This window comes from Macaca nemestrina, chromosome 6 (assembly GCF_043159975.1).
Source record: "Macaca nemestrina isolate mMacNem1 chromosome 6, mMacNem.hap1, whole genome shotgun sequence".
Taxonomy (NCBI): Eukaryota; Metazoa; Chordata; class Mammalia; order Primates; family Cercopithecidae; genus Macaca; species Macaca nemestrina.
This window is the reverse complement of record NC_092130.1, coordinates 162,025,875-162,042,346: the sequence shown is the minus strand read 5'-3', so window position 1 is coordinate 162,042,346 and position 16,472 is coordinate 162,025,875.

Sequence of the window (16,472 nt, the reverse complement as noted above, 5' to 3'; positions counted from 1 at the left end):
AGCATAATGTATGCAGGGTTCATCTATGTTGTCACATATAATAGGATTTTTTTTTCTAAGAATGAATTATATTCCATTGTAAGAATATACCACATTTTATTCATTAACCCATCAATGGACATTTAGATTGCTTCCACATCTTGGCTATTGTGAATAATACTGTGATGAGCATAGGAGTGCAAATCCCTATTTGAGACACCGCTTTAATTATTTTGAATAAATACTCAAAATTAAGATTGCTGAATCTTATGACAGCTCTATTTTTATTTTCTTGAGGTATCTCCAAATTGTTTTCTATAGTGGCTGCACCATTTATGCATTCCCACCAACAATATAAAAGGGTATCAGTTTTTCCACCTTTTTGCTAACACTTTTTTTAATTTTACTTTTTTTATAATGGCCATCCTAACAAGTTTGAGGTGACACCTCATTGTGATTTGGATTGCATTTTCCTGATCAATAATGCTGAGCATCTTTTCATATACCTGTTGGCCATTTGTATGTCTTCTTGAGAAGTATATATTCAAGTCTTTCGACCATTTTTAATTGGGCCATTAATTAGGTTTGCTATTGAATGTGCGAATTCCTTATATATTTGGGATATTAATTCCATATTAGATATGTAATTTGCAAATATTTTACACCATTCTGTAGGTTTCATTTTGTTGATTGTTTCCTTTTTTGTGCGGAAGCTATTTAGCCTGATGTAGTCCCACTTATCTATTTTTTTGTTGTTGTTGCTTGTGCTTCTAGAAGTTGTACAGTTTCTGATTGTACATTTAAGTGTCCAATCTAATTGAAATTAATTTTTATGTATAATGTAAGATATGAGTCCAATTTTATATTTTTGCATGTGACTAAGTGAAGTATCCAGCTGTAAAGGAGTAAATGTCATTTTTTTCCAGTATCTTTCGTCAGAAGAAAATGTGAAAGGTACTGCGTCTGCAAAATTACCTGGATGAATCAGCCTAATTATATCAACAGCTTAAGGCTAGGGATCCTGCTGAAGTTGTGGCAGGTGCAGTTGTGACAGCAAAGAAAGGAGCCTTTTCCAATAGTCTTTTTGTGAGATCAGTTTGGTATAATCATGGATTGACCAGAGGTGGCCATAGATTAAGACTATCTATGTACAAATACATGTCTATGTGTTAGAAACTCTACTGTTAAAAGAAAATTACAAATTTAACACTTCAAGCATGTGTAGTTGCATTGTAACAGCAGCGCTATAACCAAGTCAGTCTGTTTATAATTAAAGCTCTATGAGACTCTTTTACCTTGGTAGCTTGTTGACTGAGAAACAAATACTTAAGTATGAGAAGAAGAATGAAAAGTGGCTTAGAACATTTGAAAGGGATTTGCCTGGGAAAACTACCAACACGGGACTTTGAATCAAAGTCAAAAATTTTTTAAATTTTACTTGGCCAGTTTCCATTTTATGATCATCTATATATTTTAATATTTTTCCAGTAATTATGTATTATAACTTATGGTCCATAAGTTATTTTTGTTGTGGTCCATTTGAAAATTACACTCATGTTATGGATACTTTCAAAGGCAATTGACTAAGCACATGAAATTATTTAATTCAAACGTAAAAATATATATTATTTTGGTAGTGATTTATTAAATGCTAACTAAAGAAAAATTACAATACGTGGAAATAAATCTTGAAATTATTTATTTCTTTGATAGTCATTAGATTATATTCTAGTGTAAATAAAGGTGTGTCAAAATAAATTTGAATTGTTGAAACTATTTTTAGCTTGCTCATGGTATGATTTACATACTTCCTATGTTAAGAAGATATCTTAAAATATTAACAAAATTTAAAGAATAGCTAGTCTTTTTATTTTATAGAGAAATTATATTTTATTACATTTTGATCTCCCATATCAAGACTAATTACAAATAAACTAATTAAGCTTTCCTCATAAATTATTCATATTGAATCTTGAGATTAATGAATGCACTGGAAAAAATGAGAAGGTGGAAACTAAGAAGCCAGGTACAATTGAAAACAATTTATTTAACTCAAATATTGAAATTGTATCTAATATTATTGTATTATCACTTTTATTCAATATTTATTTCTTTTTTATATTATCAGTACACAACAAAATACAAATAAAAATAATGTGATATTTTTATATCTAATTCATGCAGCATTTTCTATTTTAGTAGCCACATTAATATGCACCAATGTGATAAACTTTATTTTAAAATGCATGGCTCATATAGACTAAAAATATTTCTATGCTCAAAGATTTTATTTTACTCATCTTTCATCCCACCTAGGTCATATTTATATCTTTTAATCCCTAATAGTATTTTCCTAATTATTTCAAAATCTTATAATACCTTTTCAATTGTGGTCTCTAGTGCTATATAGAAAAAGTTATAGAGTTAAAACGAGAAGACACAAAAAGGAAAAGTGGTTTTTTTCAACTTTTATTTTAGGGTTAGAAATTACAGGTTAAGATTTGTTACATGGGTAAATTGTGTGTCACTGAGATTTGGGGTACAAATAACCCTGTCACCCAGGTAGTGAGCATATTACCTAAGAGAGAGGTAGATTTTTAACCCTTGTCCTCCTTCTACCCTTTTCCCTCTAGTAGTCCCTAGTATCTGTTGTGCTCATCTTCATGTCCATATGTACTCAATGTTTAATTCCCACTTATATGTGATAACAGGTGATATCTGGTTTTCTATTCTTGCATTAATGCACTTAGGATAACGATCTCCAGCTGCATCCATGTTGCTGCAAAAGACATGATTTCACTGCTGCATAGTATTCCGTGGTGTATAATATGTACCACATTTTCTTTATCCAGTCCATCATTGATGGGCATCTAGGTTGATTCTTTGTCTTTTGTCTTTGATCTTGTGAATTTTGCTATGATGAACATAGGAGTGTGTGTGTCTTTTTGTTAGGATGATTTATTTTCTTTTGGGTATATACCCAGTAATGTAATTTTTGGACCAAATAGTAGTTCTGTTTTAAGTTCTTTGAGAAATCTCTAAACTGCTTTTCACAGTGGCTGAACAAATTTACATTCCCACCAAGAATGCATAAGTGTTCCCAGAAAGCTTGTTCTTATGGCGAGAATGAAGTGTGCTTAGGTTTCTTTCTTTTAAGGAATAATTATCTGATTTCTGACTGGGCACACTCTTTAAAAATATAAAAATAAGTAAGTAAATGAATAAATAATGAATAAATAAGTGTGTAGATATAATATATGCATGTGTGTATGTGTATATGTTCACAAACTCATGTATATAATTATATATGTAAATGTGCTTAACAGAAAATTTAATTTTGTAATACTTGAGACATTGTACATAACCTTTTGTTCCTCAGAGCAATTCTATGAATTTTTAAGCTTTATCTCAATATAGAGATTAGTAAGCTTAGATTCAGAGAATATCACTAATTTAACTTCTCGCACTACTGGGAAGCAGTAAAGCTTTGCATGTATCTTGTGCCTATAATTCGCTAAATTAAATTTTGCCATACAAACTACTAATATTATGCAAGTTAAAGCAAAGATTTATAAAATATTTAATTTGTTAAAACAAATTTAAAGGCAATATGTTGTTGACCAACATCTTTACATTGTGATCAAAATAGCATATAGTATTTGCACAATATTCTATTTTCTTTACACAAAACTATAATTTCATTGGCATTGATCCTAATAAGCATATTTTCCGAGGCTACATTACAATTCATAGCATAATTCCCTAAATAAACCTCTTGTTGCATAGCAGGGCACTTCAGTAATGAATGGGTCAAAATCTGGTGACCATATCTCTTTTTTTTGAGACATGGCCTTTTTTATATAAAGATATATATATATATATAGTGCCAAAGGCTGATTTATACACTATACATAATTGGTTTCATCCAAGTGTAAAGGAAAAACTTTGTAGCCAGAGAAATGTGATAGTAATTGGGTGATGCCCGAAATGTTGTCTGATAAAAGAGTTTTGCCAACAGCTCATATTGCTTTTTCTCAGTGCCTGATATTTGTCATAACATTTGCAGCTATTTTTTAGAAGCTTTAGAGCAAGTGTAACATAACTTTTTTCCCCCTAATCTAAGAATGTAACTTTCCATGATGTCTCAGTAATATAATCCATCAGTTTTAAGCTTGGATGTGTTATGTTGTGCTTATTCTATATAAAACTACAAATTGCTTTCTTAGAGCACAGGAAATAGTGCTGCTTTGAAAATATGAAACTTTTGTGGTTTTATGCCACTATTTATATGGTGCCAAAACAAAACAAAACAAAACAAAACAAAAAAAAGGCACTGGAATATGGAAAAAATGGATCTTCAGGTCAATTAAGTTTGTTTTCTCCATATTTTCATAGTCAGGGCCCTTTTTATATTTTGGGGAGGTGATTTGGCAACTTTTCGTAGCCATGGTCTTCATTATCTCTGCAGACTCTGTAGTTCCATTGAGTGTTTTAAATTTGTGATGTCATTTTTTATTTTCTTTTGAAGTTATGTTATTTTTTACACAGGTAATTTCATGCTATGGTGAAGTATCGCTAAATCTTAGTCTGGGTGAGCTGAAATTATAATACAGCACTATAAGAGCAAAAAAAAAAAATTGAACTTCAACAGATATAAACATTAATGCAAATTAGACTCGCCTAAGACTCTCTTAGTGTTTTGGGGCTGCTGTAACAGAATACTACAGACAATTTAAACAAACAAACCACAAAACACTTATTTCTCACAGTTGTGGAGGATGGGAAGTTCAAGGTCCAGGTGCCGGGTGGATCGGTTTCTGGTGAGGGTTCTCCTGGTTTTCAGATGGCCTTATTCTTGTGTTCTCACATGGTGGAAGGGGAAAGAGAGAAGACAGCTTCCTCTTTCATGTCTCTTTTTATAAGGGCTCTACCTCCATTTTGAGAACTCTACCAGCATGACCTAATTACCATCCAAACGCCCTACCTCCAAATGCCATCACATTTGGGTTTCGGCTTCAACATAGGAATTTTGTGTAGGCACGTACATTCGGTCTATAGCAAAGACGAAGTAAGCAGTGTAGTTATTTGAGGGCATGTTCAGCCTTTGATGAGATGATCTAATTGTTACACAATTCCTTTGAAAATTATTATTTGGCTTTGATTTCAAATGGTGAGATATAGACAAATTATTTAATTATATTGGCCTCCAAAAATGGCAAAATAGCTTCATACAATGTCATAAAGCATTGAATGCCACAAGCAGTCCAAAGATAATATTTTGAGATCACACAGGCTAATTTTAATGATATATTAAGTCTTCACTTACTCCATTATACCATGAAAATACTAAATGGTAGGAAAACTTACAACACTAATGAGACTAAAAGTGTTATCAAACTGAATGTTTATATGTAGAGAGAAATATTAGCATCTCATTAGATCTACTAATTTTCACTGTAACAACCAGTGAGTTTGCGCCCTTCTTTAGTAAATGAGACTAATATATTTCTGATGTAGAATAAAGTAAACCATGAAAACGATTCAGCAAGCTATAACCTTTGGCCAGACAGATGATCAATGCTGCTACAATATACATTAGGACAAAGGCCACTAATTAAAATCTTTAAGAATGTCATTAAAATATTTTTATCATAACACTGCTTAACAAAACTGTAAATTTATGTTTCAAATGACTAACCTAAGTCATCATTCGGATCTCATAATTTTTTTGCCTGTGCCTGAAGTGTATATGGTCCCAGCATTTGAAATATATTATAGCTGTACATTCAGAAAAAAAATTGCTATGCTTCAAAACGTCCGTCATCTAAATTACCAACTATCAAGTTGGCGATTCCCTGTGATTATGAACAAACCTTATAAGAACTCTAAGTTCCTCAGAACTCTTTATTTGTGCTATTTAGTCTGTTTGGAAAAATCCTGTACTATATAAAAAATTTTCAGCCTGATTAGTCAATTTATAAACATCATAGCAGATTTTACCAGAAGTTCTCAATTTACATATAATAGATAAAATACATATTTGTACTGTAAGTGATATATATCACAACATTTCAGTGACATCTTTCATATAATAAGAAACTACATAGTGGCCCACACCTCTAATCCAAGTACTTTGGAAGGCCAAGAGAGGCGGATCCCCTGAGGTTAGGAGTTCGAGACCAGCCTGGCCAACATGATGAAACCCTGTTTCTACTAAAAATACAAAAATTGTCCAGGTGTGGTTGTGCGTGCCTGTAATCCCAGCTGCTTGGGAGGCTGAGGAAGGAGAATTGCTTGAACCCGAGAGCAGAGGTTTCAGTGAGTCGAGATGGTGCCACTGTACTACAGCCTGGGTGACAGAGCAAGACTCTGTCTCAAAAATAAAATAAAATAATCACCAAATAGTTTGCATATTCTCTATTTATATAAAATATCCAAATAATTCCGTTTTTATTATTAGAAAAAGCTAGGTCTTTTTCAAGATAAACTGAGGAAATAGTAATGTAGTATTATAATTTAAATTATATTTAAATTATTTTGGAGAAAGTATTTCATAAAAATATTGGACATGTTGTTCCTAAAACAACATTGCAAAAATATGCACATGCACACACACACACACACACACACACACACACACACACACACACACAGGAAAACTGCAATTGCCTGGTTTTTATGGCCTTTGTGACAGCTTCACAATCTTCTTACCTATGGGGGGGTATTATTAGTTACACATGAAAATTATTTATTTATTTACTTTTATTAAAAATGGGTTTCCCCACGTTTCTCAGGCTGGTTTAAAAGTCTTGGGTTCAAACGATTCGCCCATCTTGGCCTCCTAAAGTGTTGGGATTAAAGGAGTGAGCCACTGCTACTGGCCATAATTTCTCTATTTAATTGTATATTCTTCCATGGGTAACTAAATAAAATTTATATAATTAGAAAGAGGTCAGTTAAATATTGACATTAAGCTATTTATTTTTCTCTTCATAGTACTAACATTTACAAGTTTGTAGAATGACAATTGTGAATATTCTCTATCATTCCAAAGTTTAAATCATTTACTCTTATAATTTTTCATACTCCTATTTTCTTTTATTTTATTCTAATTTCAAGTGAAAGGGGCAAATGCCAGTTTATTGAATATTGCTGAACTGGAGTCTAATAAAGGCTTTGAACAATTTCATAGATTATGAACAATATTTTCTACTTTCCCTATACACTTCACATATTTGAATTTGTACCACACAGACTATATTTATTGCTAACTTATGTTTGTGTATTCTAGTCTATGCTCAGAGATGAGTTCACCTAATTTTGAGGATGTCTTCTTATTTTCATTTGAATATTAATAAATATGTGAAAAGAAAATACACATATTTCTCGCCTGGCGTGGTGGCTCATGCCTGTAATCTCAGCACTTTGGGAGGCCGAGGGGGATGGATCGCGAGGTCAGGAGATCGAGATCATCCTGGCTAACATGGTGAAACCCCATCTCTACTAAAAATTCAAAAAGTTAGCTGGGCGTGGTGGCGGGCACATTCCACCTGAGTAAAGTTTTAACATCCTCACTATTAATGTATTTCCATCTCTCTTTGTTTATGTCTAGTAATATTTGTTTTGTGAAATTTTGTTCTGATGTTAAATGCATATATATTTAGAATTGTTATATCTTCTTGCTGAATTGAGCTCTTTATTGTTGTATAATAACCTTTTTCTTTTTTTAATGTTTTGATATAAAGTATGTTTTACCTTATAGCTAATTCTGCTCACTTTTGATTTGTATTTGAGTGAATATCTTTTTTCATCTTTACTTTTGGTCCATATGTGACTTTGTGAATAAGGTGAGTGATATGGTTTGGGTCTGTGTTCCCTCAAATATCATGTTGAATTGTGACTCCGAGTGTTTTTCCTTTATTTTTTTCTGAGTTGAAAGATGAACCTAGTGGATGGTAATTGGATCATGCAGATGGTTTCTAGTAGTTTAGCACCAACCCCATAGTATTATCTTGTGATAGAGTTCTCATGAGTTCAGGTTGTTTTTGTTTTAAAGTATGTATCACCTCCCTCTTTGCTCCGTCTCCCTCTCCTGTACCAGCTGTGTCAGACTTGCTGGCTTCTTCTTTGTTTTCCAACATGATTATACATTTCCTGAGACCACCCCATCCATACTTCCTGTACATCCTGCAGAACCATGAGCCAATTAAACCTCTTTTTAAAAATATGTAAATTGAGAACAGACTAATACAGTGAGTTTCTTGTAGGCAGTATCAAGTTGGTTTACTTTTTCAAACTATTCTACCAATATGCATCTTTTATATGGGGTATTTAGTCCATTAACATTCAGTGTTAGTATTCATATGCAAGACTTTGTTCCTGTTATATGTTGATTGTGTTTGAGTTATTTTTAAAATTTTTTGTTTTGTTCTTCTCTTTTTGTCTTTGTGGCTTTATACTTTTGGTCTTATTGATATTTGATTTCTTTCTCGTTCTTCTTTGTGTGATTGTTTTATGTGAACTATGAATTTTATATCTCCATGTGCTTTTGTGTTGGTGAATACTGACCTTTCACTTTTCTATTTAGGACCCCGTTGAGCATTTCCTGTAGGGCTAGTCTAGTGGTGTCAAACTCTCAACATTTGATTGTCTGGAAGGACTTTATTCCTCCTTCATTTATGAAACTGGCAGTGTGTAAAATTATTGGTTGACTGTTTTTGTTTGTTTCAGCACTTCAGAAACACCATTTAATCTTTTCTGGCATGTAATGTTTCTGCTGAAAAGTTTGCTGTTACTCTGATGGGGTTTCCTTTATGGGTGACTAGACACTTTTCTTTTGCTAATTTAAAAATCTTGTTTTTACTTTAACTTTTTTTTTGAATAGAATATGCTATGGTGGATTCCTTTTTGCAATGTATTTTCCTGGGGATCTCTGGGCCTCCTGTATGTGGATGTTTAACTCTCTTGATAGACATGAAAAGTTTTCATTATTTTCTTAATTATGTTTTTTAAACATTTTTCTATTTCTTCCCCTCGGGAATACTGATAATTTGTAAGTTTGGTCATTTTATAAAGTCCTAGATATCTTTAAGACTTTGTTGATTCCCCTTAATGTTTTTTTCCCTTTATTTTTTCTGAGTGAGTTATTTCAAAAGTCCTGTCTTCAAGATGTGATATTCTTCTTTTTTTTTTTTTTTTTTTTTGCTTGGTCTAGTGTATTATTGAAGGTTTCAAATGTACTTTTTTATATACTTCAATTATTTTGTTTAATTCCAGTACTTCTGTTTTTATGAAAAAAGATATCTATCTCATGAGTAAATTTCTCATTCTATCCTAAATTGATTTTCTGATTTATTTTTATTGATTTTTAGATTTCTCTTGTATCTCATTGAATGTCTTTAAAATCAATATTTTCAATTATTTATCAGGCATTTCAAGGAATTATTTTTAATTGGGATCTATTTCTGTATAGTTATAACCCTTGGTGTTGTCGTATTTCCCTGTTTATTCATGTTTCTTGAGTTTTTCCATTGATATCTGCATATATAGGTGGAGCAGTTCCTCATTCCAATTTTTTGAAATTCCTTTTCAAAATTCTTCTGTGTTCACAAGGCGACAGGAGAGAGAGAGTGAAGTGAGAATTGCCAAACACTTTTAAAACAATCACCTCTCATGAGAACTCCCTCATGGAGGGAAGTAAAGAAGAGTGTTTTCCTGAAGATGTATGTATGTCATTGAGTAAGATACAGTGCCTTTGATTTTGGGTGCCTGCAGTAGTATGATTTTTGTGTGACTTATTTGGCAGTACACAGGGTCAGTGATCTCTGGATGTCCTCAGTGACTTAGGGTACAGTTAGTAGTTGAGGTTGTGGTAAAGTTTAGCTGGGGACTTGGGTGGCAACTGAGCCAGTCTTTTGGCCCCAGTGCTGAAGGCAGTGGGGTAAATCTTTCTGTTTGTAAGTCTCAGAGCAGTTTACACTGGCTGTAGACTTAGTGGGTCTTGGAGGGCTGATTCTTGGGCCTTCAAGTGGCCTGCTCAGAGGTTAGCAGCGGGAATGTTGGGCCCAGTGTGTGAGTGGTGTCTTAGGTCACCGAGAAGCTGGTGTGGTGTCAATAATGGCAGCAGCAGTGGTGGAGCAGCCCACTAAGACCCAAGTGGTTCATATTTGTGTTGGTAGAAGCAAGTTCTGTTGGAAAGGCTGATTCACAACCCCACAGCTGCCCATAGCAAGGCAATGGGTATTATCTTAAATGTGCTCAGGAGAGCTTAGTCTCCCCTGTGCCTCTTCCAGTTGGGTAGCAGATGCAATTGCATCACCTCAAACTCGTACTGAAAGTGGGGCACAGCCCAACATTAAACTTTCAAAATGGTACTGTGGGAACAGAGAAGGCTGAATCCCTACCAGGCAAGAAACCTAAACAATAAGCTCTTGATAGTAGAGTGCATTCATGTCTCAGTCTCAATAGCAGCCTGTTGCAGGTCAATGGGTCTTATCATAGTGATATGGTTTGGCTCTGTGTCCGTGCCCAAATCTCATCTTGTATTGTAATCACCATGTGTCAAGGGAGGAAACTGGTCAGAGGTGATTAGATTATGAAGGTGGTTTCTCACATGCTGTTCTTGTGGTAGTGAGGGAGTTCTCATGAGAGATGATTATTTTAAAAGTGTTTGGCAATTTCCACTTCACTCTCTCTCTCTCCTGTCACCTTGTGAAGAAGGTGCCTCCTTCTCCTTTGCCTTCCCCTATGATTGAAGTTTCCTGAGGCCTTGCCAGCCATGCAGAACTGTGAGTCAATTAAACCTCTTTTGTTTATAAATTACCTACTCACAAGTAGTGTCTTATAGTGGTATAAAAACATACTAATTCACCTAGATATGCATAGGATAGTCTAGTTTCCCTGTCCTTCCTTGGCCTGGGTGGTGACTGCAGCTGCATGTCTACCTGAACTCAGATCAAGAGTAGGATGCAGCCCAGTGTTAAACTCAAAATTGTACCCTGAGCCTGGGGCTGGAGGGAAGAGTCCCTCACAGGAAAGCAGCACGGGCAAGAAGCTGTGGGGTGTGTGGTTTGTTTACATCTCAGTCTCAACAGCAGCCCAGAGCATGGGGGCAGGGACCCTTCTGTAGATGAATAAGAGCACCTGGTCTCCATTCTCCTTCCTTGGAGCAGCACAGCAGCAGCTGCCATGCCTATAGATTTCCAGTTTCAAGGTTTTCATAATGGTTGCAAGCTGATACTGCTCTAGGTTCAGATGCCTGTGGCATTCTGTATGGGTTCTGTTTCAGTGTCTCTGTGCAATCTTTAGGCAGCTCCATATATCAGGCCTGAGGCTTTAGGGGGTCGAGCAATTCTTCCACCGCAAAGACTGTAAAATCCCTGCTTGGAGCAGTGATGTTTCTTTTGTACTTTTTCTGCATATCCAGGAGCATCTCCTGGCTCTGAGTCAGTTCCCAGGTGGGCAAGCTGCTTTGAATCCTCTCCTTACTTATTTCTGGTGCTTCCTATCTGTTCTCTGGTGAATCCTAGCATTCTCTTCTAAATACGATTATCTACTTACTGTACATTTTTCTCTCCGTGGAGGGGGCACATACTACCTCCTATCTTGATCCCACCCCTAAAATTATTTTTCTAATAAAGTTGGCTTTATAAACCTATAGTACTTGATTGTATATTTCATAGCATTGTAAAATTTCCTAATTATAATTTGTTTGAGAATAAAACCTGCATAGGTAATGAATCAAGTACTTGAGAAATTTGAGATATTTAGATTTATTTATCTATTTACTTAGCAAGGCATTTTTTACTTTAGTGTTGCATTTCCTTCTACTACTTTTGACATCAGCTACATATCTGATGAAAGGTCTCTTGTTTTCTGCAACATCTAACCTCATGTTTTTGCCATACGTCTCAAATTTTCTGATGTGTGATTTTCTAAGAGTATCCATAGCCCACCAACAAAGCATCCCAAGAGGAAAGAAGTATAACTCATCCCCAGTGATATCCCTTAATAAATGGGGGTGAAGATCTGAGTTTGAGTTTGTGAATAAATATCCCAGTTCTACATCTAGAAAAAAAAATTCCGAGATTCAAGCTACATGTTTCCACAGAGGGTCTTGAAAAAGACAGAGACACAGTTTTCCATAGTATTAACCAGATCATTAATATACACTCTACCATCTTTTTTTACTTTTCTGTCTCAGTCACCTCATTTTGTCAGTCCTGCTTTCAGACATCACCTCCAAAATCCCTTACCTGAAACCAAGTCTTTGTCTCAGTTTCCATTTATAGTAAAAGTCAAGTAAAGGCATGTAGTAGAAGTCAGGTGGTATGCACATGGACACACAATAGTATCATAATTAATAAGGCTCTCACTGTGACTGGATTGGGATGAGAGGTAAAAAAGAATCAGTGGCTTCTCAGTAACTCCAAGACTTCAATGGTATGAGAAAACTGTAAAACATAGCAATTGTGTTGTAAATTGTCTTTATTAAATTCCAGAATTGCATGAATATTCTGGATGAAGAGAAGTCGCCTTTCCATCTTTCTTTTTGAGGAGAGCAGCCTCTTCTTGCTCAGTTAGCATGCCAATTATTACCTCAATAAAATGCCTTAAAATACTATTTTTTACCATTAAGCTGTGCTTCCCACTCTTTCATTGCCTACAGACCAATAACTATGGTAATGTCATTTTCTGTTTTGAGGTAAAATAACATTTTCATTGAAGAAATTTCATGGCCATCATCTGTGCCATGACTATCAGGCACAGATGATGGGGGAATTGTAGCAATGGATCTTAAAGGTACAGGTAAAAGAGAGAGTCAGCAAAAAATATGACTGAATTAGGGAGAAAATATTGGCATGGAGAATCTCTCCTTTGATTCAGCATTTAATATCCTGACCACCTAAAATGAGACATGTCTAATATGCTTCTTGGATGCTTCTTGGGTGTTAGATATTATGATGCAGTCATAATAAATTGACTAGTACTCATATATTGGTATAGTGCATTGACGTTAATATGCCAACTGTGTTGCTGTAACCTTGAGGAAGGGTAAGAATTGGGAATATGATCATTGATAAATGACACGAAGCCAGATGGCAAACCTTCTTATGCTCCTGAAGAGTTCAGAAAACATTCCTTTTACGAAAAACATAAGGTATATCACAATATGTGAGTGGCACTGACAACCACAAATCGTGCAATAAGAATGCCCTATCAGGTCATAATTGATGAAAAGAGATGCTGCCGTTGGTCTATGTTAACTTGATTTGTTTTTAAAAAGCTGAAACCAGTGGGCAGTACCTAAACACCAGCAGCAATGTTATTTGCTACAAAACTGGTGGAAACAGGCTGTGGCAACTGGTATTTTTGACCTATAGGGATCTGTGGCAACAGCTAAAAGATCAGGCTATTCTTAGAGGCAACATAGATGAGAAGTATGGATAGACTTGTATAAAGAAGGACAAGTATAGCTAGACTTATATATCTCAAAATATACAAAATATAGGAAGGAGTTTAAAATTTAAGTAGGGGAAATTATCTGGGGATAATGGCAACAGTTTTTGAAAGTCATTAAATTACCCAGAAAAAACATACAGAGTTACTGGAATAGCAATATCAAATACCCATGGAAAATACCTGCAATTAAATTTAGTTAGATAACCCCAGTGTTTGCTAGGGATGCCACAACGAAGCTCCAAATTCTAGGTGGCTTGGAACAAAAGAATTTCTTATCTCTCAGTCCTGTGGAACAGATGTCTGAAATCTATGTATTGGCAGGGACATGCTCCTCTGAAGTTTCTTGGAAAGGGTTGGTTCCAGGTTTCTTTCCTGTCTTCTGATAGCTTCAGTCATTCCTTGCTTGCTGTTGACCATCCTTTCCCTGTTTCTCTTCACACCATGTTTTCCTTGTATGCTTATCTATTTCTGTCTACAAAATTTTCCCTTTTTATGAGAATATCAATCATATTGTGTTAAGGGCCCCCTAATGACCTTATCTTAACTTGTTCATCTGCAAAGACTATTTCCAAACAAGGTTACATTCACCAGTACTGGGGATTGGGATTTCATCTTCCTAGAGTGAATTCAATCTATAACACCCAGAAATCATCAAATAAATGTGGTATGTACAAACTTCCTGCTACTAAAATAATCTAATAATATGTATCAGATACTTTGCTAGAAGAATCAGAAGAATAGCAACAGGACTCTAAACTGGAAAATATCAAATTATCCAACAGGTTCTTATTAACTAGGATGTGGCATAATCTAAGCACAACAACCAAAATTGACAATATTTTTCAAATTCTAATTTATGGGTACTTCAGAGTAGCATCAGAGGTTTGGAAAAGACACACGCTGACTTTGGAATGTAAATTTTTGAAACTAGTAAACAGAAGCTCCCTTTGAGGACAAGCTGCTGCCCTGAAGAGTTAATGTTAGAAATATAATCTAAACTGAGCAGGACTCCTGCAACAAGGGAAAGAGGAGTAATGAAACAGATAAAAAGTTGGGGAGTAAATCAGAGGAGGCAAATATCAGAGTGTAAGACATATTTTTTATCACTTTTTGAAAACAATTGAAAAGGCAACTCTAAGTCCCTGAAGCTAGAAAAGCAATTCTATTTTCCAATTCCTGTTAAAAGTGCAAAACAACTCGTATCGCCTAAACATAAGAGGCAGAAAAAGAATTGCAATTGAATCCTACAAAAATATGTTGTTAGAAAAAAAGACTAAAGAGCATGATAAGGTCCCTATAGACAAGGAGGGCGGGTAACAAGTATACGCACACAAAACAAGAAAACTAAACTCAAAGCAAAAATTACACCTAACAAAGTTAAATATGTAAGAAAGACTTTATTCAAAACCATTGTAATATGAGAGATCAAGAGTCTGAACTCAACTTCAAGGAAATAAAGGGCAGGTGAGTTTTATGAAATATTAGAAAAATCTATAGTTATCAATTGGCGTTACACAAAGGAAAAGTAAGTTTTCTCTTTTCTTCACAACAGGAGAGCGTCAACTAATATACCAACTAAAATACCAGTATATCAGAAGGGAAAATTTAGTAAATAGAGGTTTGCAAAGTTAACACACAGTCGATAGCTTTCATAAATAAAGTGGAATCCTTGGCTTGATATTATATTGAAAGGGGGAGTCCATTTATAATAGCAAAAATAAAAATCAAGTACCTAGGCTTGAAATTGGAATCAATATGGAATATTAAAATATAAAAGAAGAAGATGAAATCTGTATTGATTGTTTCATCCAGCAATGCCACTTTCAGAAATTTAACCATAATACAAATGGCAATACTAGAAAAAGATGCATGATTTGGGTTATTTATTGTAATATTAATAAAAGCAAAATATTTAAAATGGATTGAATATTCATTAAGAGAAGAGTGGTTGAATGTCTTTGGTATATCTATACAATGGGATGATATGCAGCTATAAAATTGAATAAAGAATATACCTCTACTACTTTGACAACATCCAGGATTAATTTCTAAGCAAAACAATGCAAAATTAAATGTGAATAGGATGTTACCCTTTATATTAAAAACATGGATCTAAAATACGAATTAAAATATTAATAATAATATATGATAAGACAGTATAAGATGGAAGCCCAGAATTTGAAATTTATATTTTTGAAATACTTTGCTTTCTGTATTTGGCTTTGGATCCATGTACACATTTCAAACATATATAAAATAAAGTTAATCTTCAAAAAATCTATTTTAAAAGCTATATGAATCTAATAAATAAATTATTCAAGTAATAAAATACTGTTGTAAGACCAGATGACAATACAACACAGAGATGGATATCACACGTGACTTCAAAACACTGTAATTTGACAAAATATTTCTAATATAATATAGCTTAATCAAATAAATTATGATAAAAATAAATGTTTTAGTAATTATGTCATTGTGAGTTGTGTCTATTGTTTTTCTGAAACTGTTGTGTGAATCCTATAAAAGAAATCAAATGAGTAGTTATACTGAAATCTGAACATTTTTATCCTTGGGAGAAAGGTGATACAGGTTTAAGATTGAAAATATTAAATAAAAACTTGTACAATGACTTTGAGTTAGAATTACCAGTGTGAACTCGTTATGCATTTTGTATTTTATAAAACATATGTATTTTCTACTTCTGTTAATGGGAAACGCATGCTAGTATCAATATTGTGGTATCTAAACTTCCTAGAACCTCATGAAGAAATGGTTATTTCGCGGACTTGGACTGGAATTGTGGAAGAACCAAGCAATGCTGTGTCATTTAAGGAAGCAAGGAAGCTTTTAAAGACACTGGGTAGTCAAAGGGACTCAACTATCAACTAAGAAAGGTTCTCACTGGTAAAAGTTGGAAAACAACATGTCATTATAAATAATAAGCACAATGGATCAAAACACATAAAATATGTTCAGAGTAGTTAATGAGTACATTCCTTTTCTTCATGTAATTATTTCAGATAATGACA